Below are 19,996 nucleotides of genomic sequence, written 5' to 3'. Positions count from 1 at the left end.
GGGTGGTCATTTGCTTGCCAACAACCTCATGAAACTAATATTATAATACTATATATATACTATACTATATAATAGTAGATTGTTGGCAATGCTGACTTGTGGTCTTCAATTCTGGTGCTGAATCCATGACAAAAACTTCTGTACTGTCTCTTAGACTTTTATCTATTCCCATGTGTGATTTGTCCTTCACTGCTTCATTCTACAACATGGCAAGAACTGCTCTGGGCTATTTGCTCTCCCTTCCTCAACTAATGATTCTATCTCCCAATTTACTCCTTCCCCATTACTGCCAGAATAACCTTGAAGAAAAAACAATGACCATGTAATTTCTTTTTTCCTCAAAAATTTTTTTTCCAATAATATTTTAAACTAATATCTAAAGCCAAAACTTCTTAAGGTATAATTGGAATAGCTCTACAATCTGGTGCCAATTCACCTTGTCAGTGTTTTCTAATCCTCTGGTCCACACAGACACCAGTTATGCCAACCATAAAGCACATAAGATTACTGGAGCACACTTTTAATTACAGACATTCCTTCTAAGCATCTACTGTATGCTTTGGTACTGGAGAGGTAGCCATGAATTGGGATTGTTCCTTTGTGCCTCAAATGTACTACCCCAAATATTTAAACCTGCAGTGAACCAAACGGAACCACCAACCAATTAGTTCCAAATTGATTGTAAACAGTTCACAATATTCAACATTTGTATCAAATATCATTTTGCCCTACTTATTTTTTGAATACCCCACCATGGTAATCTCTCCCCATTTTCTAAAACTTATATCCAAGATGATCTTATATATAAAAATATTTACAGTTATCTTAGAGCAAGATTGCTTCTTTTTGGTGTTTTAGAGCTGTCTGTTAATGCACTGTTCTAATACATGTATATACTGTTTGTAAATTTTGTTCTAGACTAGCCTTTTTCTCCTACTAGATTTTAAGATCCTTAAGAACAGGGGTTCCAGGCCCTCCCCTGTGGCGCAGCGGGTTAAAGCACAGCACTGAGAAGCCAAAGCCACTTCCGCATGAGTTTGATTCCCACCTGCCCCGGAGGTGACCACATGGCGTGGCAGACCTCTCCTGACCCGCCTGCTGCTCCCCTCAGCAGTGTACAGTCGATCTGCCTGTTTTGCTCCCCACTCTGTCTCTGGTGAAGCCTCTCGCCACCCCTGAGCCTCTGGCCTATACCCCAGTTCTGTATGCACAAATAAATAAATCTTTAAAAAAAAGGAAAAAAAAAAAAAGAAAAAAAGAACAGGGTTTCCAGGGCTCTCTCTGGTGGGGCAATGGGTTAAAGCACCACATTATGAAGCAATCTGCAGCCCCTGCAGCACAAGTTTGCTCCCCAGCCAGGGAGCTGACCCACATGGCATGGCAGACCTCTTCTGATCTACCCACTGCTCCTTTCAGCAGTGCACTTTGTCAATCTGCCTGTTCTGCTCCCACTTTGTCTCTGGTGAATCCTCTCACCCACCACACCTATGGCCTGTACCCCAGTTCTGTAAGCATAAATAAATAAATCTTAAAAAAAAAAAAAAAGAGCAAGGGTTACAAATTGCTTACCTTTGGGATGCTCAAAATAAATAGACCAAGACCTTTCTAATGGTAATTAGTCATCAAATACCCAAGAAATTGAAAGCAATTGCTTACAAGCAGAAGACAAAGAATTGAAATGTTTCAACACAAAACTGTCACGAATACTTGAACACATGTCATATTGACCATATGTTATTATTTTGGTCTGCTACAGATTACTGCAGGATGTCACAAATTGTAGAAAACCACAGTTCTCTAGGTTTAATTTAACTTTGCTTAAATGTAAGATGTGATTCAGGCGTTTAAAAATTCAATGTAAATGTCAACACGCATTGATGGGAGCCCACTTAATGTAGAAAGATAGCATTTTCTTTGCCTTTTAATTGACTAAAAGGTAATAATGACCAGTAATAGTGACTTACTATTCACATATCATGTGCCAGTTTCACTTCTGAACCTTTATCTCTGTAAACTCATTAATTCTCATGACACCATTATGTGATTGAAGGCATTATCATAATCCTTTTATGGGTTAGGAAATAAAAACTCAGCCAAGTTAAGTGATTTGCCAAAGACCAGTTTAACTGGTTATTTGCTGAACTTGGGCTACATGTCAAATTAGATGCCAGGTCTGTCCAATTTATCTTAGGTGCTATGTTTTCTCCCAATGTGTTATAGAGGAAAATCTCTAACTCAATTTAATTGAAAGGCAACAAAGTTAGTAATGACAGGATTTTCTTTCTATTTTTTTGTCCATTTAAAGCGAGTCATAGCAAAATTTCTAATCTTTTTGTGTGGTTCCTATAGCTGCCTTAATTTCAAGGCATTATTTGATACAGATAGAAATGAGCAAAAAGGAGAACAAATATTAGGCATCTTTTGGAGGCTAGAGGTAAAGGTGGACCGAAATGTATGTAGTTAGCTGGCATCATAGTATCTGTCAAATAGGTAAGGTGACTTATGACTCAAAGCAGCCCTTGGAGTTGAAGTCAGAATTTAGGGTTAAATTTTAGCTAAATCACTTACAAATATATTTGGGTGCCTCTGAACAGATTACTTAGCTTTTAGCTAGTTTTTATTTTCATTCTACCTAAAGGGAATATATACCATACAACGGCCCCAAAGTGATGGTGAGGATCATAAATACTGAATGTGAAGTGCTACAAGCACAAACCAGTACATGTAATGACCCTGATTCACAGGATTTTTTTTTTTATGTGTGTGTGGAGCGAATATGAAAAAGTAATTTGCTTTTTACCAAAAGGTGAAATACTTTTACTTTCTTTGATGATATTGAATTTTTCCCTCCTTAACATGAATCCATGGCAGAACTTGCTTCTCTACTGAAACTGGTATGGATAGATGCTTCCACCATGTCCTGTCTCCCTATCCCATGTACCCCTAAGGACAAACCCTGTAAGTGTATTGGTTTTATTCAGTGAAGCCTGAGTTTGGCTTGGGCCTATATCTCACCCTTTCCACAGTGTGGTGTCTAAATGACCATCATTTCTCATGACTTACATTGTTGTGTTTGCCAGTAATTTTTTGCATAACTTGGAAAGATATGAATATTAAAAAGAAAAACCCTGAAATAATATTTCACAGATAAATTTTATATGGAGACAAGAAGGACACAAAAACAATTTAAACTATCAAGTGTGAGATGTAGTAAAAATGTCAGGAAAGACAGACATGTCAACTAGCAAGCCATGGAAGACATTATTATGTTTTTGAAGAACTAGGCTAGCTTCTTGGAGGTCTAGAAATGCATTTCAGATGTTAAACCAAGAAGAGATTAGCTTATGACTCAAAACGAATTGTTTGAAAGTACCAGATGATTATTATACAATAATAGTAATGTACTACAGGTTGTAGTATTTTATACTCCAATCAGCTATATGAGAATTCTGGTGGTTCCACCTCCTTGCCAACAGTGTCAGCTTATTAGATCATCTAGAGGGTACATATCTAGCTCTTGGGAGCCGTGTAGGGGTTCTGAAACTAAGTTTCCTATGAAGAGAGAGGATTTCCCAAGCATAACAACAAGCAATTCTCTAGACACCAACTGAGTGTCCCATAATTCAACTCTCTAGGTGAGATCACATTATAGATTAAGGGTTCAGTTCTGCAACACTGCCCTCTTCTGCTCCCCACTTCATCTGCCAGTTCTAAGTCCAGATTGTTGCTTGTATTTCTGACTGATGGTTGTAAATCACAGGTTCCCACACACCCTTGCATGAGTGTGAACACCGCCTATTACTGGAGATGCTCACAGAACTCAAAAACATTTATGTGCCAGTTTACTATACAAGGGTATATATAATTCAGGAAAGAGGTGATACTTAGAGCAGGGCACAGGGAGCCCACACTTTTTCCAGATATGCTGCTCTCCCCTAATAGCCACTTGCACCAATCTGGAAGCTCTCCAGACCCTGAGGTTTGGGTTTTTATGGAAGTTTTATTACTTAGGTGTGATGATTAAATCACCCACTATTGATGATTGGCATGCCCACACCCCATCCAGCCTTCACCCATCCTTAGAGGAGGCAGATTGAAAACTGAAAACTCCAACCTTCTGATCATGTGGTTGGCTTACTTGGCAAACGGCCCCCTTCTTAGGTGAGCTCCAAAAGTCACCTCATTAACGTAACAAGAGATACCTTTGCTGTCGTCAGCACTTACATTCCAAGGGTTTTAGAAGCGCTGTGCCAGACACTACATGAAGAGCAAATGTATAGTTCATATTATAAAATCACCTATCACAGGGACCACAATTTATCTTTCATTAGGTTCCTTGAGAAGAGCTTTTGGAAACAATATTACATGAGTTATTGCATATTCAAAACATGTGTTACCTTTTATTCTTGAGAGATTGAGTTGTTGGCTTCACGACAGCACTCAAATAAATGGAGATGGAACCATTACTACTGCTGAAGGAGAGTGGTCTGGGTAATAAAGAATCACTGACCTCAGTAACAGCTACAGAGGGCAATCAAGAGGAGTCATCCTGTTGTTTGTGAGGTAGGGTTGCCATTCTTTACAGATAGCATCCTGCGGTGGTATAGAAGACCATGATTAGAATGTTTCCAAGTCTTAACCATGTTTTACCTAGTTTCGGATCTCAACAGTGCTAACTTCTGCAAAGCAGGAAGGTTTCACACAATTCATGCATAATGCATATAACCACACTATGAATTTAATGGGGGGGGGAATCCATTCAACAATAATACAAGCAAATAATTACATTGGCAGTGAGAAGGAGGAAAGGTGGGGAGATGGCAACACGGAGTGGGAGGGACTTCACTCAGAATGCTCCAGGAATCTGTTCATCTCTGGAAGGAAGGGATAACCCTTCCTAGAGCTAGAGTCCCAGGTTCTTCTCACCATACTCTGGAGAAGGCCCTAAGTGTGGAATCCACAAGCATCTCAAACTGTCTCATCTTTGGTGCCTGTATTTATGCCACTTCACAAAGGCAACTTATCAGGACCATCTGTTAACTCTGATTTAGGCAGGGCCTCTCTACATGGTCAGGTTCTTAGCTAGACTTGCTTTCACAGGTCTTTTATGTCTTCGCAAACTAGTGTCTTGTAACTTATGTTACCCTATCACAGTTGTCCCCACCTTTCCATCAAGCTGAGTCATTACAATGTCAATCTATAGAACACCTCTATCAGTCAGGTTCATTACAATATTAACATTTATGACACATTATCCCATTGTGGTATGCACTTGGAAGTCTCTCTTTCCGAAGGAGGAGTTTTCTTTATTTAAAAATTTATTTATTTATACAGAACTGAGGTACACCAGAGGTGCAGGGATGGTGAGAGGATTCACCAGAGACAGAGAGGGGAGCAGGACAGGCAGACGAGGAAGAATATTGCTGAGGGGAGCAGCGGGCCAGACAGGAGAGGTCTGCTGCTGTGCCATGTGGGTCACCTCTGGTTCCAGGGATTGAACTCACACTGAAGGGCCTGCTAGCATCACAATGCTGCACTTTAACCCATTGCACCACCAGAGAGGGCCCAATGGTGCAGTTTAGTGACTTATAATAAGGGGATCTTACATACTTTACTGTGCTCTCTCTCCTCTTTCTTTCTCTCAGTCCTGCCTTTATCATGTAAATAATCTCAGGATAACCTGTTGATGTCAGTTACCTCATCTTAAGCCAATAGCCAGTCTGATTCCTAGCCACCCAATTGTGGCCATCCTTGAAAAAATCCAGCCTTCCTTTGACCCACCAGTTGATGACAGACATTTCAGTGATGCAGTCAAATAAGATCAACCAACTAGTAGTAAACTGATGAACAATAGTAAATAGATGCTAAGTCAGACACTGGCAAACTGTGACCAGTGGGCCACATTTGGCCTGCTACCTGTTTTTAAAAGTAGCTGCATAGGAGGGCCCTTCCTGGTGGCGCAGTGGGTTAAAGCACAGCACTAAGAAGCCAAAGCCACTTCAGCATGAGTTCAATCCCTGCCCCAGAGGTGATCCACATGGTGCGGCAGACCTCTCCTGACCGGCCTGCTGCTCCCCTCAGCAGTGTACCTCATCAATTGGCCTCTTCTGCTCCCCACTCTGTCTCTGGTGAATCCTCTCACCGCCCCTACACCTCTGGCCTGCACCCCAGTTCTGTATGCATAAGTAAATAAATATTTTTAAAAAATAGTTGCATATGAACACAGCCAGATTCATTTGTGGATATGTTGACTATTGCTACTTTCATACATTAGTGGCAGCGTTAAGTAGTTGCTACAGATATTATCTGGCCTTCAAAGACTAAAATATCCACTGCCCTTTACAGGAAAGTTTGTTGACCTTGCATTAAGTCAGTGAACATTTCAGTGGTTGCCCAGCAAAAGCTAACTGATACATGTGGCATATATCAGATAAATACTGAGGGTTTTGAACAGTTTGCACTAAAATGTGATTTGTTTATTAGTTCATTCATTATCTAGATATTGACTACCTAAAATTTAGCCATACACAAGACAAATACAGCTCTATTCTTACAGAGCTTACCATTTAGTCAGGAACCAATTTAAAAAGCAATTAAGATATAATTAGATAGGTACTTGAGGCCGCAGGGAAACCACATGGCTCAGCCATTCCTGAAAAGGGGGTACCAGGAACAGCTGGTATAGATGAGGGGCTGTTGCAAGGATGGAAGTGTATGAGCCTTATGAGGGTAGGATGAACAGATTTAAGCCAAAGATCATTATCTTGGCTCATGAAAGAGCCTAAAATCTCTCCCAGGGAGTTAGTTAATGTGATGAAAGTATTCTGCTTTCTGATGTGGCAATGGTTACACAACTCCTTACAAGTGTTAAAACTAAAAGAACTACACACTAAAAAGAATCAATTTTACTATATATTAATTTTTAAAATGTGATGACAAGAAAGGAAAATAGAATTTGATGATGAGATGGAGTCCATCCTTACCTTAAACAAAAAGTTGTTGTAATCTTACTTCCTCTGATTATCTTATTAACTCCTGTGGGAGGTGTAGCTAGTTCAGAATTCAGTGTGGAGCTGTCATAGTCCTAGAAAAGATGGTTGGCATCTGCTCCATTGAGATGAAGCAAAAAAGTTTCATGAAAATTTCAAATGTTCTATGAATCAACATGTGAACTATATGTAAGCTCTATATGACATGTAGCAAGGAATGGACTATTTCACTTCTAAGCTATACATCATTCTTTCTTCCAATTGTGCAGCCCCATACCTTTCCCTGGTCCCAATTCCATGGACAGATTTCAGAATATAATTTTGTATGTGAGTTGGACACTATAGGGCTCTAAGCTTAGGCCAATCTCTTTCCCCCTTAACCAAGGACGCATTGTACATATCCAATTGTTTATGCTTCCCAATCTATTGCCTGACAATATCTTTAGGATAAAAAGGGGCATTTATTTCCTTAGGATCTCTTAAAAACATGTTCTGCTGGATCACATAGTGGTAAGTAGTTTTGTTATAGGGCACCCCAGTGTGAACTGGGCTGCCTGTCTGTGGGGCCTCACCTGTGTGCTTAAAATTCAGTTGTACTGCAGACCCACACTAAAGGGACAATAATGGTTTATTTACAAAAGGGGAAAGGAAAGGGAACAACCCAGGGAAAGAGACAGAGATACAAGGTAACTACAATATCTTACCAGCTTGGCTGACTTGGAGCTCTGATAACAAACTAACTAATAGTTCCCAGTCACCAAGTCGTGAGACCAGTTTCTAGAGCGAGAGAGGACACTGGACAAAATGGCTCCCTATTTATCCCTCCAAAGTCCCAGAATGCCTGCTTAGCTCCGCCCTTGGGTCCTCACAGTTCTCTCCTTGGCACTGCTGGGAGTTGTAGTTTCCAATCACTGGAGTAGGGGGTAGAGTCCAGAAAGCTGGAGTAGGGGGTGGGGTCCACAAAACTCTGCAGAGTTCCCTTAGGACATCCTTCCCCTTAACAGTTTGACTGGTAAGGTTGGGGCTCTAAATCTGAGGTTCACAAAAGTACTGAGAGAGAATATGCTTACAGATAAACTATTATCTGGATGAAACCCTTTCAACTATATTCTGCAAGGTCATAAAAAGTGGAATAGTGACTGCTTCTCTGGTCAGGGAAAAGGCAAAGCTTAGAGAGTGATGATCTCTTCTCTGATTAGCAGAAGGGCAAAATGCCTACGACAAGGACAAGAGCTTTGCAGTCCTGAAGGCATTCATTGCTCTTAACACAAAATAATCTGCAAGCTAGAGCATCTGCAGGAAACCAACTCTGACAGTCTTGAGCTTTCAACACCTAACACACTGGGCACTCTGATGGTCATTGTGAACCACATAGTGACCTTAGGAATGAAAACTATACATGTGCAAGCCCTCAAAGAGGAGGAGTCTGGGTTCTGATGATCTTGAAGCTGCACTCCTAAGACAAAACTCCTAGCTGCAGACTGATGTGACATCAGGGAGAAATAACTATGTACCCTTTCAACCAGTTGGATTCTTTCTCACTCTCAGACTGGCCTTACCGAAGTGTAGCATGACTCACAGCTGATAGGAGATACTGCCAAGATTCAGTCCTAGGCAATTTGATATTTTCTTCCTATCCCCAGTGTCTATCACATTATATATATATTACATGTTCTGCTTAGTTTGGTCTCAGGAATGAAAAAAAAAAAACAAAAAACCAAGCCTACTTATTTTCTGTAAGCAGAAATTTCCTTGCAGATCAAAAAGATAAAGGACAGGAGTATATCAGCATCCCCTAAATAATTAGAAAGTGTGGTAAAGATGCTTTTTGATGTAAAGACGTAAGGATGCTTTTTTGAGATCCTTATTTTATTTTCAGTGCACTAGTTGGGATTCAGTGAGTGGGGGGGGTCTTGGGTCCCTCTGAGAAAGAGGTTTTGTCAGAGCTCAGTGGCACAAGGTGAGTTTATTAAGGAAACATAGACATAAATAGGCAAAGGCTGAATTTTAAAGGTTAGGAAAAAGAGATGCCTGCGTAGACACAGGCAGGCAAAGTACTGATTTGAAAGGGAAAGGTGTAAGAAAGACACCTGCATAGATACAGGTGGGGAATTTTTTAAGTTTTTAATTTTTTTTTATATAATATGTTTATTTTTACATCATTATATATATATATTTTTTCATCTCAATTGTAATCCCTGTGGGTTTCCCATCACAAAGTCACCCATGTGCCATCACCATAGTCCTGTGCACTTCCCTCCCCCCATCGTTTTTGATCCCATTCCCCCCCCCCCCCCCCCCCACACACACACACAAAATGTCTCTGGTATATGGCTGTTCATTATTCTTATTATTTTCTCACCTGGTCCATTATCCTCCTGCTATGAGCGAAACCACCCGGTATTTTTCTTTTTCTTTCTGGCTTATCTCACTAAGCATGATCTTCTCCAGCTCTGTCCAAGTTGCTGTAAAAGACAAGCGTTTCTTTCTTTCTTACTTTTTTTTTTGTTTGCTGAATAATATTCCATTGTGCATATGTACCACAGGTGGGGGATATTAAAGGACAAGAGCTGCATTTTGCAAAAACAAGAGTGTTTCTTTACACTCTTTACACTCTGATCTTTGGAAGATGGGGGTGGGGAAGCAGGGGACACATTTCCTTTGGGGAATTATTTTATCTCTTTAAGCCAGGTTGGGCTGGTTTTCTATAATAGATAAGCCTTTCTGCCTACATCTTTGATTCCTGGAAAATTAAGTAACTTGCCAGCCCTACTCCCACCCCTGGTTTTTGTCCTTATGAGACCTTTCATCAGAATTTTTCTACATCTGTCATTACTGCATTTTTCTCACTTGCAATCCATACATCTGAGGTTGTTCAAATGAGGAAATTCATTTGAAATTCACTAAGTACCTGTTAGACTCCAGACAAAGGAGTAAACAAATTAGACAGCTCCTCTGTTATTACAGTGTTTGCATTCTTTCTGGGGAGGAGAGAATGGGAAAGCACAAACAATAAACAAATAAGTGAAGTAATGATATGTTCTATGGGAAAAGTAAAGTGGAGGAAGGGACAGTGTTGCCAGGAATGAGATAATTATCTAAAATAGTGAAAGAAATTTTGTTTTCCAGCTTGGGCTATGTTTTTAGTTAAAAGTATATGTCAGTGGAAAAAAAAAAAAGTATATGTCAGTGGGCCCTCCCTGGTGGCGCAGCAGGTTAAAGCACAGAGCACTAAGAAGCTTAAGCCACTTCCGCATGAGTTCGATCCCCGCCTGCCCCGGAGGTGACCACATGGCGTGGCAGACCTCTCCTGACCCACCCGCTGCTCCCCTCAGCAGTGTACTTCATTGATCTGCCTGTTCTGCTCCCCACTCTGTCTCTGGTGAATCCTCTCACCCTCCGCATCTCTGGCCTGGATCCTAGTTCTGTATGAATAAATAAGTAAATCTTTAAAAAAAAAAGTGTATGTCAGCAGCTGTTACTAGTTTGGGAGCAAACATATATCCTAGCGACAGTGGTGGATATATTTCTGAAATGCTTATACAGTATTCTCTGCAATTTGAAAAACTGTCTATGGGCTTTCTAAACATTTGTTGTTCAACAATCCCAATTGGGCATAACTGGATTGTTTTCTCTTTTCCTGTTCTTCTGCTCCAAATGTGATGTCAATCCTGAGGACTCAACTAGTTCTTTCCACGAGTGGGATCACACCTATAAGTCCAACTTGGAAAAGAGAAAGTGAGCGAGTAACTGCATGTGAATGGGAGTGTTAGTGCACAACCCAGATGTGCAAGTAAACTTAAGTTGGGAGTTGGAACAGACAATATATCCTGATATTTATATGGCCAAAAGATTGATATTCCAGGGTCTCCCTGTTAGCACACATTGGTAAAGTGTCAACACTATCAAGCTATTGCCAGCCACTGTGTCTTAAGTTTGATCCCCGGCCAGGGAGCTGACCCACATGGTGCTGCAGACATCTCCTATCTTGCCTGCTGCTCCCCTCAGCAATGTATGTCAGTTGATCTGCCTGTTCTGCTCCCCACTCTGTCTCTGGTGAATCCTCTCCCTCCAGTCCTCCTTGAACCTTTGACCTACACCCCAGCTCTTGTATGTACAATAAATAAAATAAATCTTAAAAATGTTTGATATTCCTAGCTATCCAACTCTCATTCTTCTCAGGCCTCTTCAAATGTAGACTTGCACTCTATGCTATGTAGTCTGAAGAGCTTGTGGAGGTAGAAAGAGAAGGCACTGGAGACCTGAAAACAGCAGAAAGATAATGAGGCAGATGCTTAAGATTTTGCACAAGCATGGAAAGACTTCAATGTTTAAAGAAAAACTTACAGCCTTTTCAATTTCACTTTGTTTTCCTCATTAAGTGAGAATCTAGATAATCTGGAGGGCAAGCATTTTCTAGAAATAAAAAGTCCAGAGTAAAAGGACTGGCTTTGCCCTAGGACTGAATTCCATTTACCTCGCAAATGAACAGAAACCATTTTTCTATCATTTTCATTTACAGGGAGTCCCTCAAGCATCTACAATTACAAGTCATATTTATCACTGGAATCACTATTTAATAACCACTCACCTCCAATGTGAAAACGTATATATTTCTGGTATAGCACTTCATTGTCTCTGAAGAAAACTATAAACTGAATTTTTAGTTTAATTGTGATTTATAAATCCTGAAGAGCCATTATCGTATCACTGTACTCTCATCTAGCCTTGCAAAATCTGATTGCACCCTAAGAGGCCAGTTTTGCCATTCTCTGATAATGAGACATTTAGTAACAAATGTTTTGTAGGTCTTTGTGCTCTATGTTGGTCAGAATTCCCTAAAAGCAGAGCTTGAGGTAGGGTTTCAGAAGTAATGAATTGAGGAAGAGATTTGGGAAGAAAACTCCAGATTAAAACAGGGTCGGGGAGAGGGGATGTCAGCAACAACATTGTCTTTGCGGGAGTGAGGCTATTGTCTGGAACAGAAGCTGTATCGTTCTATTGATATGTGGTCTTTATATCCCTGCGTCTATCAGTTGCTAGTTGCAGTGTTAAAAACATTCTTGTCCCCCATAAATGCTGATAACCTGTCATGGGTCAGCCCCCACTGACAGAGGGCAATTGTATGTAGCTGTGAGTCATCGCAATCAATACTAAGAGAAGCTGGCTTATGGGTTCACGGGTTCAGGATGCATCAGTGTGGTAATGGATCAGCCTCATTTCCTTTTCTCTTCCTCTGCCAGGAAATGTCTCCCTCCTTATCACAATTCCCTTCATATTTTCCATTTGTATTCAAGCTCTTTGCCCCACTTCTGAAAAATATGAATGATCGTATAATTTCTTGAATAACTCACCCAATCTATGAATGAGTAATGACTTATCAGGAGAGAATAGAGCTGTAAAATCAGTGATCAAAGCACAATAATTCAAGATAGTGCCCTGGGACATTCTTGGTGTTGTGCAACGACAAGGATTTTTCTCAGCCTACTTTTTTCCCTCTTCCACTGGCTATGTTATAAATAAGTTGGATTAAAATTATTATACTTGGCTATTTCCAGCATATGGCATGGTTCCTAGTTTAGTGCAGATATTCAATAAACACTAATGAATTGCTGAATGAATAATGGAGGTAACTATTGAAATATGACATTTTATAGCAAGATTCTTAAGATTCAAAAAGCGTAGAAGTTTATAGGAACTAGCCAGGTGACTGTGAAGCTGGAATTAGGGTGCATGGACCCATGGGTGCATCTCTATATAGCCAGTTAGAGAGATCATACAATATCCACAGAATCCTCATTGCAAAGACAAGTAACTAGGTAGTAGACACTATTTGGGAATGCAGGTCAGATGTTTTTGTTTTCCAAAAAATATAGAAATTACTTTACTTTAAATATTGCTAGTAACTTAAAGAAAACCAAACAATATTGTCAGAACCAAGCAGTTTGTTAACTGAATTTTATCTGGAAAATCCTTACTGAGAAGTAGTTCAACCAAGAGCATCTTTTGTTACTTCCCTGTAAGTATCTGTTCTGTATTTTCCTTTCCCAGTGACGCCTTCTTCTACCTCCTGTCTATATTTGAATGTTATTGTTCCCAAGACTTCAATCCTTCCGACCCCTCACCTTTTTATTCAACACTTGAAGTTTTAAACTACTTTTCTAGAAATGTTGAGGTTTGAAAATTCCAAATAGAATTGGGCACTTAAACTCTACCTGAAAGCACAGAGCAAGGTATTCACTGCCTGTTTTGGAAAATACTACCTTGTCTGTGAACTTTGGAGTGAAATAATAATCTCTGGCTAACTATTACTTAGGAAAAATAGTCTGTACAATTCCAGATAGTCTGTTCTTCAGTAAACTAAATACAAGCCTACTTTATAAGCAAAATCACTGCAATTGATCAGCTGCAATTAAACCCAGATCTACAGAATGCCTTTTTTTAAAAAAAAGATTTATTTATTATTTATGCATACAGAGCCAAGGTACAGGCCAGAGGTACAGGGGCAGTGAGAGGATTCACCAGAAACAGAGTGGGGAGCAGAACAGGCCGACTGATGAAGTACATACACTGCTGAGGGGAGCAGTGGGTGAGCCAGGAGAGGCCTGCTCGCCATGTGGTCACCTCCGGGGTGGGCAGGGATGGAGCTCATGCAGAAGTGGCTTTAGCTTCTTAGTGCTGTGCTTTAACCCGCTGCGCCACCAGGGAGGGCCTATTCATTTATTTTTAAAGAATTTATTTTTGCATGGAAGAACTGGGGTATAGGCCAGAGGTGCTGGCGGTGGGAGGACTCACCAGAGACAGAGTGGGGAACAGAACTTGTGGAGACACTGAAATATACTGCTAAGGGAAGCAGTAGGGCAGTCAGGAGAGTTCCCCACTTCCTGGCTGGTATAGGACCCAGGCCCTAAAACCCAGGCCCTTTTCGCTGACAGCATTGGAACCCAACCCCCAGAGAGGCCTGGCCTCTTAAAGAAATTCCCCGTGTGAACCTTAAGGGACTTACCCTAGTGAGTCCAAATCAGAGTGCAATAAATCACTTCCTGACGTTCTGATCGAAGTGATGAAGTGCAGTATGATGTGGGAAGACTTTCTTGATCATTTTATCTGGATATTGAATTTTTCTTTCAAAGGAAGGCAGCCTAGCAAAGGTACAAAGACTTATTTTCAGATTCAATAATGAAATTCCTATTTGTTTGTCTAGAGGATGGGTTAGGAGCCACACATTCAAAAATAGAAAAGAAGAAAGGGTATTTCAATTATTCTACAAATGTAGTCTTTATTTCCATTTACTACTGGCTTCTATGGAAATCCCTTGATAAGCATATAAACTCCCCTCTAGTCAGTGTTGTGATCGAGTGAGCCACCTGTTGGTCATTGCTAACAACTGCACCATAAATGAGTTGTACACTGTTTTCTTTCAATATATGCTGTAAAACAGCGGTTATTGCAGATCAGCTGTCTCAAAATCACCTGGGGAACTAATAAAGAACATACATGGCTAAGTTTATTGAAGCGGGACATGCCTGTTCTTTGTATTTTTATCAAGTTCTCACACCCACTGAAGAGTGAGAAGCACTGCTATAGATTCCATATACCAGTTTTTCTAAAATATTTTGAGTAATTTATTTTAGGAAAAACACCTCTCTGAAAAAAATTAATTTATAAACAGTAAGACAAGAAAATCAAAAGCATGCATTGAAAAATAAATGGAAGCAATTAGTCAAAGGAAGAATTAATACTGCACTTTGTTTTAATGCACCAGAAGCTGTAATTAAATTGTAAAATAAATGCTTTTGAAAAACCCACAAGTTATTCTAGGAATAGTGGTATATCAAAAACTTATCTAAGCTATCTTTTAATTTCTCGATTTAGTCTTTCTTCAATTTCCTACTTAAGTTCTCTTCTTACATCAAGGCGACCCATTCTCTATATTTCAAATCTTTCTCTTCCAGCTAAAATGCCTATATCTTCACATTATTATTTTTTAAAGGGCACTAAAATATTTCCACAATTTTGTGAATCATTTAAAATTTCAATACCTGGCCCTCCCTGGTGGCGCAGCGGGTTAAAGCACAGCACTGAGAATCTAAAGCCGCTTCCGCATGAGTTCGATTCCCGCCTGCCCCGGAGGTGACCACATGGCGTGGCAGACCTCTCCTGGCCCGCCCGCTGCTCCCCTCAGCAGTGTACTTCGTCGATCTGCCTGTTCTGCTCCCCACTCTGTTTCTGGTGAATCCTCCCACCCTCCGCATCTCTGGCCTGTACCCCAGTTCTGTATGAATAAATAAATCTTTAAAAAAAAAAAAATTTCAATACCTAAACAATAAAAATAAACTGAGCAGGTCCTACTATGCAAGGAGAATATAATTCAAAAAACATTTTTTGAGTTACATATCTCCAATTATTAAATATCAAACTATTTAAAATTTAAATATAAATCTCAAAATTAAATAATTTGGCACAAATAGGGAGAATTTCATGTCAGTATACAATGTATAATTCTGCAGAAGTAGTAAAGGTTATCACTGGAATGAACAAACTGAAAATGAATGACCACAGCAAGATTAGTGAAAACATGGAGTGATTAGAACTTGCACAGTTGCTATCTGGAACCTAAAATGATACAATCAAGCTCAAAAAATGTCTGTCATAAATTTAAACATGGGCCCTCCTTGGTGGTACAACGGGTTGAAGGAAAGCACTCTGAAGCTATTGCAGCCACAGCAGCATGAGTTCGATTCCTAGCAAGGGAGGCGGCCCACACATGGCAGACCTCTCCTGTCTCCCCCGCTGCTCCCCTCAGCAAAGTATTTCAGTAGATCCGCCTGTTCTGCTCCCCACTGCTCTCTGGTGAATACTCTTACCCACCCACCCCCACCCTGTGCCCCAGTTCTTGTATGCATAAATGAATAAATCTTAAAAAAAAAAAAAAGTAAGCATGGTGTCAGCTTGGAGAGGTGCTGGGTGCAGACAGCAAGGTCCTTGGGTTACTGCTAAGAAAAGTCTCATCAGAACTTCCCCTTTCAGGAACACACAGTGAGTTTCCCCTGGCAGGTTCCCCGCAAAGCAGAGACATCTAGTTATGTCCTAAAGGGCAGGTTTCTTATAAAAAGGAAGGGAAGGAAAGGTTTGCACACACAAGACGAAAGTAAGAGCTGCCCTTGAAATGTTAAAAGCGACAGCTGCACTGTCAGGGTAGAAGCTGCACTGACATGCTCTTCTCTTTGGTGGGGGAGGGGGGGCTCATTCCTCTGTAGGATTATTAGCTGCAGTTAAATCATTTAGAGAGTTGGCGCCTAAAGATTTTCTCTGTATTTGGTTTCATTAGGTGATTTGAAGGGACTGGTGGCTCTTTTATAATGGCCCCAGTCTCCAGAACTCTACCTCTGAGCACTTTATTTTGCCATCGTGTTCAATCACTATGTTAATCATTTCCACCTCCAGCTCTAGTTTTGCCAGTTTCTGACCCCTTGATGCCTCCTTTCAGGTTTTCTACTCTTAGGCTCTACCAGTTAGGGTACAACATTGCCCTCCTGAGAGAAAATGTCCTGGAAAGATAAGATATTGTACTGAACTAAGACGGAAGATTTTAAAACTTCAATGCCCAAGTCTATGCACATGGTATCAAGAGGAAAGCTCCTTATTTCAGGTGAAAACCAAGGTAATTTATCCCATGGAAAGGGAGGCACACACACACACAAAAAACAGTGGTGGAGGTGTGACAGGGCAGGGATGGGGGACCCCAGAACCCCCAAACCTGCCCATTCTAAATGCCCACTCTAAAACATACTCTAGTGTATATGACCTTTAATGGAAAGGAACTTTAATACAATTAGTGAGTAACAAAGAGCAAAATCAAGTTCAGGATAAAAGTTGCCATTGTTAACATCCCCACAGGTCTCTCACCCCCATCTGTTTCAACCAGTCCAGGACCAAAAAGCAAGTGCAGCTTCTTCACATCTCTCTGCTCCCTGTGCCTCCCCCAGGTCTCCTTCTGGCTCTTCATCTTTCCTTCTTCCTTCCTCCAGTCTCCTGTCCAGTTACTTCTCTTCCCAACTCAGCCCCACCCTTCTTTGAGTGGGGCAGAGCACATGGAACCTCCCCTTTCCCTGGGCACCACCTGGTTACAGAAGGAAGAGTGAGCTCCCCAGGCTTCAGGTGAAGGTTCTAATATCTGAGGGGGAGATGGGCATCCTCCTCTTGATGACTCTGTATTGGGAGGGCCTCAAAAGATCAGGAGGGTGAAAGGGTGCTCTGGGCCAGTATTAAATCCATAACCTATCAGCAAAGTGACTCTCTTGGTTTCTCAGTGATGCTTCCTCAGAACCCAAATAGACACTGTCATTCCTTTGACAAATAAGAGAACTTCCTAAGGCTAAGTGGAACCGATGTGTTGAACTTGTTCATTTCTGGACAAATATCTTCTGTTAAGAAAAAGAAAGACATGAGTGATGAATAATGTAATCAATAGGGATGAGAAGTAGTATATTCTCAAAATTGGGTATATTGTAATTGTCTGAGATATTCAAAATCGATCAACATCTGACACCCTCCACACCCCAAAAATCTACTGGGAGTCCAGATAATTCTAATATATAAGCAGGATTGTCTTAAACCAGTGGTTCTCAAAGTGAGATCCTCAGACTATCATCATCTTAATCATCAGAGATTATTAAAATGCAAACATTGGGCCCTCCCTGGTGGCGCAGCGGGTTAAAGAACTACACTGAGAATCTAAAGCCACTTCCGCATGAGTTCGATTCTGCCTGCCCTGGAGGTGACCACATGGTGTGGCAGACCTCTCCTGGCCCACCCGCTGCTCCCCTCAGCAGTGTACTTCCTCGAGCTGCCTGTTCTGCTCCCTACTCTGCCTTCTGGTGAAGCCTCTCACCACCCTGAGCCTCTGGCCTGTACCCCAGTTCTGTATGCACAAATAAATAAATCTTTAAAAAAAATGCAAACATTACACTAGAACCACCACATCAGAAAGTTTGGTGGGACCCAGACATCTTTGTTTCAACAAGTTATGCAGGTGATTGTAAGGTACCAAAGTTGGCCCAGTGATTCAGAAAATTTTGCAATGGAAGGAGGGTTGTCTCAGGATCAAGGCATGTTGTCTTTTGATTGAAAATCTCTGGTGTTTGAAACATTCCTCTTTTTATATGGAGGGATTTATTTTCATCTTAAGCAGTGTGCACTTTGCTATCATGGATTGCATAATGGCATTTTCATTTTCTGTAACTCTCCATCCATCTCTTGAATTATCTGTAAAGTTCATCTCTTCTGCAGATGATTACCATTGCTCTTTCTTTCTGCATTTATTCTCTTCCTGAAACAACTTCTTTTATAGAGCCCTATCTTTTATGTGCTCTCAGGATCCCTACATCATGCTGTAAGGTTTTGCATTCATTTTCCTGTGAAGCTTTGCTGAACCCAGAAAACAAATCTCATGTTCTTTTTTTGTTCTTTCAGTTCCTGGCTGGTTGACAGCTCATCACTCAGCTTGGATGGGAAATGGCCTCAATCTTTTCCAGCTATTGTTAACAAAGATTATATCCAGGAGATATATATCATCTGTCATCTCTGATTTATTCTATCTTCTCACTCTGGTGATTTGCCAGTTATTTCAAGAACGCCAATGCAATTATTCAAAACTCTAATTTTTTTGTAAATAGTAGTTTCTTCGGGGACTTTCTGAATTTTGTAACTGGATTGGTTCTCCTGAGTTCTGCCATTCTAGTTTTCAGCTTCCTACCATAACTGTGTTATACTTTCCTCAGGTCTTGATTACTTTTTTCTTGAATATGCCACCAATTAAATCTCATCATCTCTTTGTTGTGTTTAGCTTCATTAAGGCTATTCTTTTTACACTGAAAGTATTATAAAATTCCTTGAAACTTTATTTCTTTAGACTTTTTTGCCTTTTAACACTTTATTTATTTTGCTGTTGTTCAGTTGTGTATGTTTTGGTGTTTTATATTTACTAAATATCACCAATATTACATTTCCACTAAAATTTCATTTATTGTTTAATTTTTAAAACATTATGATCAGAATTTTTATGTAGTCTCTTCCTTGGAGAGATATTGACTCTGCATTTTGATTTTCACCCTACAATAGTCTCTGTTGCTTTAATTTTCTGTTTACCATTTGACAGGATTTATTGACTTAAGTTATCTTTAAAATTGTCGTGCTTTCATGTATTCACTTCTTCATACATGGGAATGCTTTCCTAAGAAAAAAGCCAATGAATAATTTCTCAGAAACTAATTATTTACTCCTGGGACCCCTCTTGGAAATCATTCCCAGTCCATAGTCCCCTGAGAATGTAGCTGTAGCTTCTCAGTGTCGACAAACTTGCTGCAGGCCATTCTCTGCTCAAAGAATGGTGTTCTCCACACTGGAAATTCACCATGTCTTGTGATTTATTTTGCATTTGTTGTCTCTTAATTCACATAGAATCAAACATGCTTTTCCAGTAGGTCTGAATCACCTTTTATATACTCCTTAGCTCTATGGCTGCATATTCTACAGCTCTGTAATTTTTCTGTGCTGGATAACTGTCCTCATGTACTTTATTTACTTGAATCTTCAATCCTAGGTGTCTTCTGGGTTTTATTTCCTACTCTTCAGTGACTGTGAAAGCATGATCTTCCAGAGAAGAAGTTGAAAAACTACAGCCTATAAACTGTTCCAAATCTGATCAGTGATTTATTTTAGTGATACAGCATTTTATTGGACACCAGCTACGCCCATTTGCTATGTGTTGTCTGTGGCAACTTTCATGTTGTTAGGACAGAGCTGAGAAGTTGGAACAGAGGCCACATGGCCTGCAAAGTCAAAAATAATTTATTATTTGGCCTTTTACAGAAATGGCTTTCAGACTTCTTCTCTAGATTTTTTTTTTTAAGATTTATTTATTTATTCATACAGAACTGGGATACAGGCCAGAGATGTGGAGGGTGAGAGAATTCACCAGGGACAGAGTTGGGAGCAGAACAGGC

Source organism: Condylura cristata, unplaced genomic scaffold (genome assembly GCF_000260355.1).
Source record: "Condylura cristata isolate star-nosed mole 26May11 unplaced genomic scaffold, ConCri1.0 scaffold00022, whole genome shotgun sequence".
Taxonomy (NCBI): domain Eukaryota; kingdom Metazoa; phylum Chordata; class Mammalia; order Eulipotyphla; family Talpidae; genus Condylura; species Condylura cristata.
The sequence above is the reverse complement of the archived record's forward strand: the minus strand, read 5'-3'. Positions refer to the sequence as shown.